Genomic DNA, 10,735 nt, shown 5'->3' on the forward strand with positions numbered 1-10,735 from the left:
GGCGCCGCGCCTGACGCGACTTCCTGAGCGCCCGTGCCGAGCCCCGCCGGCCGCAGGGCCCCGCCGCTGCCCGCCCGCTCCGCCGCGGCACCTTTACACCTCTGCACCCCCGCACGGCCGCTGCGGTGCCCGCGCCCCGCCTGCCCGCTGCGGCCCCGGCTCTGGGGCAGCCGCCGCATCGTCCGACAGCCGCTGCCACCGCCCCCGCGCCCGGCGAGAGCCGCGACTCGCGGCTGCTTTGCCCTCAAATCTGAGCTGCTAAAACAGGAAAACGCTGGAAAAGCGATGTGAAATGGTGTTTAAGTGGTGTTTTAATGGGTTTACGGCAACCCAAGAGTAGCCGTTGAGAACAATTGCAGAAATTTCGGGACAGGTATCGATCTGCCCTCCCGGCCTTGCGGCAGTGCCAGTTTGCCTTTTACTGAGCGCAAAAGTAAATGTTGATTGAGATTGCTACACATAGGCGAGAGTATCCTTTGGCTTTGGCATTCTTGGGCTATTTAAAGACAGGTTCTTTGTGGCTTGAGTTACAGACCAACCAGTGCCTACATTTTTTCTTTGAATATCTGTTTGCAGTGCAACACAGGAATAAAGTGGCAAGATACAAGACATCGCTTTATGCTAATGCAAATACTCTAATTAGAAACCTAAGTAACCCAAGGAGGTATTCTCCTAAAGGTCTTCCTTCTAGATGTCATTTTCAGTGTATCACAAATAAGAATTGTTAAGTAAGAATTACAAATTACTTTCATACATTAAAGAAGATCCATAAGAAGTTATAGACAAAAAACCAACTGCTATATGCACACGTGAGTTGCCCTACTCCCCACCACTGAGTGGCTTCAGAGAGTACTACTGGAGTATTACAGCAGATAGTTTACAGAGCATTCTGCATTTTATGGCTCAGAAGGGACTTTGAGTCTGAATTTTCCCCCTTTAGCAAGAAATTATACTCTTCACAAAGTGGACTTGCAAAGAGACCTACTTTTCAAATAAAAATATGATAAGATGTGAGATAGTGAAACGTGCAACTCACATAAAGTTTGTATTTCTGTGTAATAAGCAGTGCAGCGTTTGTGTATTGCAAAGCGCTGTTTTCTAGGGTGTCACATTTTGTATAAAGAAAGGACAATCTCTAATGGTACTTCTTAGAGCACATTCACATACTAAAGTTTTCATCCAGTTTTCTCATAATCTGGACCAAGAATTTCAAATTTGAAATTCTTGAGAAGGTGAAGGAGAGGTGGTGAAATTGTACCAAACACCTGCTTAAAACTTTTGGTCTTGAGAAGGAACGTAGCTAGAATCTCTGGCCACTTTGAAATACAAGCCCATAACTGTCCAGCTTTATAACAAAGCTTTTGACTTGATATCAACTTTTTCTTGAAGTGATTTGTTGAAGATCAGCCAGGACAGAGGGGGCAGATTTTGCTTTCAGCTGGGTCTGCTTCAGCTAAGAGGGTTTGTAGCTGCTTCACTAATCAGAGGCAAACCAGGAGTCTCTCTGTATGAAAAATAATACATAAGGGTTTCACTGACAGAGTCACAGTGCTACTGTCAGATCTGTGATCTCAGTTATTACATCCTCATCTCAGCTTTGCTTGCACAATGACCATCTCATTGCCCTGGTGGAGGCCAGAGAAGGAAACGCCTGTCTCCAATTCTGTGACCCAGAGCAGGGCCACATCCCACACTCAGGATTGCATGGTGTTTGACCTAGGTGTCAAGCCTCCTGGAAGCAACAGAAGGGGAAGCTCTGAACTCCTCTCTGAAAAGTGAGATCAAGTGTTACATCACATATTCCTGTAAGTCTCTTGGCATAAGGAGCAGATCACAGAAGTAGTCAAAGTCCCAGTATAACACTGCAGCCCACATCCTGATAATTGCTTCCAGCATGGGTCTATCTGTGTGCAATATGGGAAGTCAGAGCCTGAATAATGTCAGAAATCACATTGGAGGGTATGATTCAACAGCTGGATTACATGAAAACTGATTATAACAGATGGTAACAAACAGTTATATCTAGAGTCTAAGCAAATGCAGGAAACATAAAGCAGTTAAAATTCTTATTAATGTTGTCTAATAATTTAATAGTTCCTTTGATTTTGTATTGTTATTTGGGAACTTCTTAGTAGATACTTTTTATAGAAGACCCTCAAGACTGCTTACTGACAACTTAACCCTCTCCAGGTATGGAATCATTTTGATTTTTTTTCCCCTTCCACACATAAAAATAGGGTGCACTAGGTTTCAATGTGCTATAATGTAACTCATTTCAAAAATGAGTGCACTAGGTTTCAATGTGCTATAATGTAACTCACAGCAAACTCTCATTCACTGAGTGTAAACCAAGCTTGTCTGCTTTGTTTCCCTCTATAAAAATTAGTATAGCACATTCACAATCTAATATGGAGCTTTTAGCATGTCTTTTCCTTGCACACTGGTATATTTCTTCTGGTTGCAAACCAGTTATTTCTGTGATATAAGCAATACAAAAATCAGAAGAAAAGCCTCAAAATGGCTTTATCATAATTTTATGCAGCCTCTAGAGTTTGATTTTGTTATTATTTATGAGAAAACTACTTAGGCTATTCTCTAGACTGTTTTGAACAGAGCAATAAATAGATACAGTGTTTTACTCGTAATGATTCTATGTAGTAATAATAAAAAAAAGGTTTCCACTATGATTGTAAAGCAGTTTTCTTGTTTTTCCAACCTTAGAAAATTCTTTTCTTATTGTAAAATAAATCCAGAGATAATTTTGCCACTCATTCGAAAAGGATCGTGAATTAGTCTAATGGAAATTGCAGCTTAGCAAGATCTTTTTACACTTGTATAAATCCTCAGGCTTAGTAGTAAAATCTCATTTCAGTACTGAAAGCTTGGTGGTGATGTTGTGTTGCCATGGAATCAAGCAAATGGGAAAAATTTTGGAGTGCCTCAAAGGAACAGACTTTCAGAGCTGCATGTGCTCCAAAAAGCTCAAATACCGCTGGGTTTCGCTTCCAGAAAATGGACACTCTATCCTGCTTCCACTGAAGTCAATAGGAGGCTTCCCACTGATCTCAGTAGGAGTGGGAGCATGCCTGAGTTTTGCAATCCATCTTTTTAAACTTCTTAAACCGAAGTGTTTACCGTGCCAGTGAGTCCAGGGAGGTAATTTGCATATGATGGCAAATGAGCAGAACCCTGGCTTTGTGTGAATAAGCTTCTGACCACATTTGTGCATAGCAGCCTGCAGATGAGAAAGAGCTGCCAGGACCCTTTTTTTCTTAGTCCTTCCTATTTTTAAATTCCTCATGAAGCTTCCAACAGAGTTCAACAAAGTACCTGTTTGCTAGACAGTGCTATGGGGAGGAGGGGGGGGGGAGGGACAAGGGGACTTCTTTTTGCATTGCCTCAACTCTGGCTCTGTTCCCCAAGCTCATGTCCAGTGATTCCCATGATGTCACTTTTAGTAATGGAGACATGTTTACAAAAGAGTACACAGCATCCTCTTTAAAAAGAAACTTTCAGCCCAGAGAATGCTACAAAAGTTAGGAAACCAAAAACTGTGCAAGGAGGGAGTAAAGATCCAGACAAAGGTTCTTTGTTTGCAATGACCGAACTTGACCTCACATGACTATGAACAATAATGAATATGCAGTGGCAGAACTCAATGTCAGCAGTATTGCCTTTGGTATACAATATATTAAGAGCATCTGAGAGTGTCAAGTGGCCATGAAATGGACTGATAAGATTGTGTGTAGAAATGGTTTATACTTTATATTGCGTTTCAAGACAAATGATTTTTTTCTCTTCTATTTCATTCCCTTATCTTGAGAACAAATGCAAAATTCATTAAGAGTACAGTGACTCTCTGCTATGTAATACAGCATATCGTATCTCTATAATTTTGAAAAGATAAGGGCATTTCAGCCCAAGCTGCTCCTGGCTTTTCCCTTGAACTTGTTAGTCACAATAGTACAAAAAAAGCTTTTGTTCCAAGAGAAAGAACCAGTATAACTAACTGGGTTAAAACCAGTATAACTAACTTTTACCTTTTCGCCATTTATCTATCAAGAAATTACACACATACTTGTATTTCCTACAAATCAGAAAATCCTAACTATCGAAAGGAATTTGCCAGCATTTTTAATTTAGGAATACTGAATGACAGAATGTGGAACAAGATTCTCCCATACTCAGGCCTTGAGCAATTATCTGCCATAACAATGCAAGCTTTCCTGTGCCTGCTGTGAGCAGGGGTACATGTTTTCAGGATGGTTATTTCAGTTCTCTGCTTTTCTTTGTTGAGGGCTGACATTTTACCTAAGAGCTGATTTTATTTGAAAAACAACAGATGAAAGAACTAATTTACTGTATAGGCTCTAAATACTATTGTATTAACAGTGGTATTATCCATTCATAAATCATTAAAAATCAGTATGTGTGGAGGAGTCTGTTGTTCAATCTAGTTTTGCATTTACAGATATTTCAGGTTTCACTAATGACTTTATTTTATGTCAACCCAATGAACTTCTACTTGTTGACAACTTTCCCACGGAAAACAAAGACTTTCTACTCTACCTCCCTCTCCAGGAATCCAGAACTGCTTTCTACCCCTCCAAACAAGAAACCAAGGCATAGAAATAAAGAAATCTGAGAGCTAAGGACATTATGGACTATTTTGAAAAAATGGCATCCCATAGAAAAATCACAAAATCGTGATCTTACCAAATTTGCTCTGACTCATCCTTCAGGGATTGCCAGTTGTTCTAGAATAACACAACCCCTAATTAATATGACGTGGTAGGCAAGTCTTTCATCAGTGTCTCAAAAGGAGGCAGTTTTCACTGCTCAGGTTTGCTCAATTGTGCAGCTGTTGGCTTTAGAAGGACTTGTCACATCTTGTAATTGAAAGCACCATAGATATTAGAAGTTGGGATCACAGATAGCTCTTTCAGCCAGTGCACAAGAATCTTTGCAACAGATTATATGACGCAGGTGTTGAATCACATGATACCCCATCCCACCCCTCCCCTCGTTTTCGGGTATTTGGGACTGTAATCAAGGCATTGCTGTGTGGGACACTGGAGGAGTCTTAATGCCTTTGACATGAAAGACACAAGACCTGCTAGGTGGGGAATTTTCTCAGAATTTTGGAGATGTCTTTTGTAAAAACTCTGGGAGAGTTAGGAAAGTGTCTGGGCATCTCTTCTGATCTGATGCAATGATCCTGATGCAGAGTGCCATGTATTCTAATGAAGGCTTTACACTCCCAGTATTTGCCAATCCCATACGTGATTATCTCTTCTGTAGTTGAACAGAGAGACATCTCCAAAGAGCAACACTCCCTGCCCCCCAGTTTACTCAAGCAAACCAAACGGATTTGCTGATTTGGGCTTTGCAAAAAGCACATGGGAACTAAACTTCCCCATAGATGTCTAGATATATTTCCTTTTTGTAGGTCGTTCTCACTAAAAAATAAAAGTTCTCCAGACTTTAGCTTACCATACACATAGAAAATTAACTTTATGTAACTGAAATTTTATCTATGAACACAATCAACAAAAAGTAAACTATAAATTTTGTTTCAAATTAACTGAGAACCCTGACAAAAAGCAGTTTTTAGCTTTTGGCCTTCTCTTTCCACTAATCTGGCTGCACCACTTGTTACATTCCAATTCTGACATTCAAATCATCTTGAGCAATTTTCCCACAGTGTGTTTCCCAAACAACAGCATTTTTCCCACTCCCACTTATGTGTGTCTTGCATTTGGAACTGCAGAAAAATATCCTTGTTGGAGCCCACAGATCCAGCCAACAATTGTAGTGTAGTGCTAGATATCAAAAATTATGGGTGATCATTTGACCAAAACAATACTAAATGATCCAGCAAAAGCATACTTTTTCCATTACTAAATAACAGATATTCAACCCATAAAATGATAAAATCTTACATAGGGTTGCGGGTTTCTTCACTGCTTGAAAAACCTAATACTCTCCCAATCATCTTATACCTTCATGAGAGCACAAATCGTTTTGTTTTTATATCCTAAACTATTAAATTGCTTAGTTATTCCAGGATATTCACTTGAAATGGCAGAGGCCATGAAAATGATATAATCTCTTTCTAAGAGCCGATGTTTTTGCAGCCCTCTCCTTTCCTCTTTATAAAATAACAGAGCATTTTACTAGCTTGGTGTTTCACACATGACCAGCCACTGCTTCAGAAAAATTACATGGTCATCAGAAAACATCCATTTCCTTATATCTAGCCTAAATTTTCCCTTTTTTCAGTTTGTAAATAGTATCATTATATTATAATATTTATCATAATATAAATTATAAATGTTAAATTATAAATATTATGTTTATATTATGAAATAAAAAAAATAATGAGCAGGGCAGTGCACTTTGAATGTGCATTCAGAAATCTACTTTAGTGGTCAGAATATACTGGGCATGCATCTGCCTCAGACTCTTCCTTGCAAAAAGTTTTCTTCTCATTTTCTCTCTGTGCTACTGCAGTGTCTCTGAGATCAAACTGAGCTCCACCAATCAAGCTGAGTTGTGTTTCCCCATGAGATTTCTTCAGAAAACAACTTTCTGTGCATTTTCACCTGTGACATTTTTCAGGTATGTTTTTGAGGACAGTTAGTATTTAGTATTCCTTGCATAACACAAGTTTAGAGTGTGCTTATAAAGTTAATAATAAAACACAGTTGGGAAGCACCGGCCAGGTTGGAAACTGAAAACCCCTATGCACTTAAGAAGCAATTTTTGGAACAGTCTTCCAAGAGGATTATGGGACAAATATCCAGCCCCAAGTTTAACCCACATCATGGCATCATGCTGACATTTTTGGCCATTCCTCATTCAGTTTCAACTCCTCTGGTAGATCATTAGCATGTATAGGCCAGGAGGTACCATCAATAATCCTACCTGGTATGATGAAACATGGAACAAAATTTCATAGCTTGTTTACACAAGCAATACTTGTTGCTAAAAATATCTTAGTTACTATATTTTAACTAAAATTTCAAGCACTAGCACACTATCTTATCTGCTTCTGATCAGTCCTCAAAGTGAGCGCCAATATATTTTTAAACATAATTTATTTTCTAATCTAGGCCTCGTTAAATCTCATAAAACCTGGGTCAGGCAGATCTGGAGCAAAAGTCAGCCGCATCTGTACTTAGAAAATTTAGAAGCAGAATAATAGACAATCAAAGAGTCCCTATGCCATTTTGCAACTTTGTGGTCAGTAGCACGATCCACTCTTTGCTTCTCTGCTTTTCCTGTTATTCTGGACAAGATGTTTCCTGACCAGAGATGTGTGTGATATTCCTGTGGTTAGTTGATATTCAGAATTTAAAGAGGCTCCGTACAATACAAAGTGTGCATTTTCAAAGGACTTCACTAGAAAAAATGTATGCTGGTGAAGCCCTCCAGTGAAGAAATGCCTTAAATCTAACTTGTGGGATTTGCTATGGGAACTTGAATAATTTAGAAAGGTTTTTATTTAATGTTAGAGAAGGAAAAGAGGTAAGTGTTGTTATAGCTAACCACATTTCAAATTGCAACTGTGTCTATAATCTTTCTGATTCAGATTTAAAGACTTGTTCCATTTTTGCTAAACTTAGATTTGTTTTCTCATCTCCGATCTCTTCAATTTCTTCCTTTCCAGGCTAAACTCTTGTCCTGAGTTACCACCACAACTCTGTATTTGGTGCAATGTCCATGAAATCTTTAGACTCTTTTTCCTCAGTATGGATCCTGACTTAGTCTAATTAAAATTAAATACAAGAAAAAGGGCTAAAACAGTAAATGTAGTACAAAATAAATAAAAGAAACCCTCTTGCAAATGTTGATTATATCTTCTCTATTGACTTGTTGTTTGTGGTTTAGCTTATATAGCCTGAGGTCATTGGGGGAAAATCACAGCATGGCAAAAGCCAATGGCAAATCTTCCACCCTGACCAGGAAAGCTGCATCACACTGGTATATGGCATGAATATCACAAACTTATATACTGTATTACAGGACAACAACATCTACCTACTTTCTGAGCCCTATTTGAACTTATACTGTACACTTCTGTCTTAATCAAGCATTTGACTTATGCAGGGAGGATTTAATTAATGTAGAATTAATTCAACTGAGAGTAACCTTTGAAACCATGCTTACATTATCAGCTGTGATTTGTGCAGGATACCTCATGGAGCTGCAATCTATGCATCCTTACGTAACAGGCATTAAGAAGCAGTTACACAACTTAATGCAAACACCATCAGCAGATGAAAATCCATGGCACAGACAGGATCTTGAGTAATCATCAAAGCAGTGCCAGAAAGCAAATTCTACCTGCAGAAAACATTTTTTGTACTAAATCCATTTCTATTGCTAGTAACCTTAATCCACAAAGTGGATTTTCATTGTAAACTTTTTATGCTTCAAAACCTGTTAGTACAAACTGTGACCAACACTGCCACAAAATGTGTGTGCAGTTCAACTCATATCTTTACTGACTGCAATAATAAACTTTTGATCTAAAACAAACAGGTCATTAGCAAACAGATACTTTTGTGCACTGAGGTTACTTGGGCCTCTCTCTTCCTGTCATCCCATTCTACATGCACTGTTCAGACACTTAGAGTTTGGTGTCTGAGTATCTCTTTATGATGCCAGACCACTGCAGGTTTCTCAAACTTAGTATGGGTGAACATACTCCATTTCTCAGTGCACAGAGTTTATCAGGTCCCTTTAATTAAAACTGTTAATTCAGGCAATACTTTCATCTCAGGGTATGTCTAAATTCAGACAGTCATGCCTATAGTTACATCTATTCTAAATTCAAGAAATTGTACTGCCTTCAGAATATCATCTAAAGTTGATATAGTTTCTGGATAAATGAGTTTCATTCTTTATAAAAGGAGCATTCCAAGATCCCTTTTTACGTACTTCAATATTGCAGAAGTTTAAGTGCTGTATAAAGTACTATATGGGACAGATTCTGGTCCCTTTTGCATCAATAGAAATTGGGATTATTTCAAATTTCCACTGTCATAACAAAACAGAATTTTTTCCTCAGTCAAGATGCACATGGAAAGCCAGATATAATTGTGTGGTCAGAAATACTTTTTAAAAGACACATAGTTTATCACAGTTTAACTTCATATTTTCCAGTGGTAAAAAAAAGGAAAATAACTTAAATACTGATAACATACCTTTTCTCTCACTTAAATTCCCAGTTGAAAAAAATAAAAATCTGGTTTGTTTGTATGGAGACAATTCAATTTACCAGAAAATATTTCCCTAATTAAAACTACACTGCATTCGCCAAAGCCCTTTAGACCACAGTACTATCAATGGAATTAATCACCAAATCATTCTTTTCTTGAACCAGGTGCTTTCCTTAGTGTTACGCTTTGCTACAAGTTACATCCAATTCAGCTATGCTTGAAAACACTATAATTGTGTTGGCCAGGAACATCATTCTTTCCTTAATGAAATAGGTTTCCAAAGTGGTTTCCACCACCTACAGTTTGGAAACAAGTATTCTGTCATATGGGCTAGTTTCGCTCCTTGCTCCTATTGGCAAACTGCCATTTTATCTCTATATGCACAGTTAACACCTCTGCATACAAACTAAGGATCTATGAGTACAGAAAAATCTGGAAAATGTGATGAAGCATTTATTTACTATCTTCTGGCCTTTGTCTCTTAATTTTTTTAAATGTCTATGTACTGGTTATTCCAGAATTGTCTGTCATCTACAACATCCTAATTGTGTTGCTTTAACTAACAGGTACCTACAAAGCATCATTCCACAGACTTATTTTTAATCATAGATTTCTCATCCTCAATTAAAAAATAACAATAAAAGAACACATAAAAAGATAACTATAAAACAGGCAGCAATTCTTAAAGAATTCAAGCTGCTCTGCTCCACATATTGCTCCCTTCTAAGGCACCTGGGAACCATTTATTTCCCCGCCTGCAAGTATCCTGGGCACTGTACAGACACCTCTAATTCTATTTTTTTTCTTTTATGCAAAAAATATGACTAAATATGCAGTGTCTTCCCATGGCCAGGCAATCCTAACATATATGTGGTCATGAATAAGGACATAAATAAAATCTGCCTGTATGAGGCATGATTCGTATGTAGAGGGGAGGTACCCAGGAGAGGTGCCAGAGGTGATCTCTGTCCTCTGCTATTTTATCTGTCCTGCTGAGGCATTTACATGGCTCCCATTACTATGATGCCAGAATATATAAGGACATACAGCTGTTCTTACAACACTCAAATAAGGTAGACAGATTACATGGGTTACCCCAGGTCAGAAATTTGAAGCAGAACAGATCATTGCACAAGTTTCACATGCTCTCAATGGGTAGAAGGTGTTTATCAACCATTTCTATATAAATCAACACCTAAACCCATTCCCAAAGTATCCAAGTGTTTCTCAAGCATTTATGCTAAAATAGTCAAGAAGCTCTATCTTGGATGTTTTACTGGACATGAACCAATGGCTGAAATCACTTGTAGCACCTTGTTTCAGTGCACTGTAAATGGTCTTTAACTATGGTTGTCAAGATAAATTTATTTCATAACAAGGCTTCTAAATGTCTATATCAGTCAGTCATTTTAATCACAGAGTGCTGAGTAAGACTATATTTTCCCCGTTGTCCATGTGGTCAAAAATTAAGTTAATTTCCATTAAATGAAGATGTTGTTAACCTACTC

Source organism: Corapipo altera, unplaced genomic scaffold (genome assembly GCF_003945725.1).
Source record: "Corapipo altera isolate COAL_440 unplaced genomic scaffold, ASM394572v1 56, whole genome shotgun sequence".
In the NCBI taxonomy this organism is placed as follows: domain Eukaryota; kingdom Metazoa; phylum Chordata; class Aves; order Passeriformes; family Pipridae; genus Corapipo; species Corapipo altera.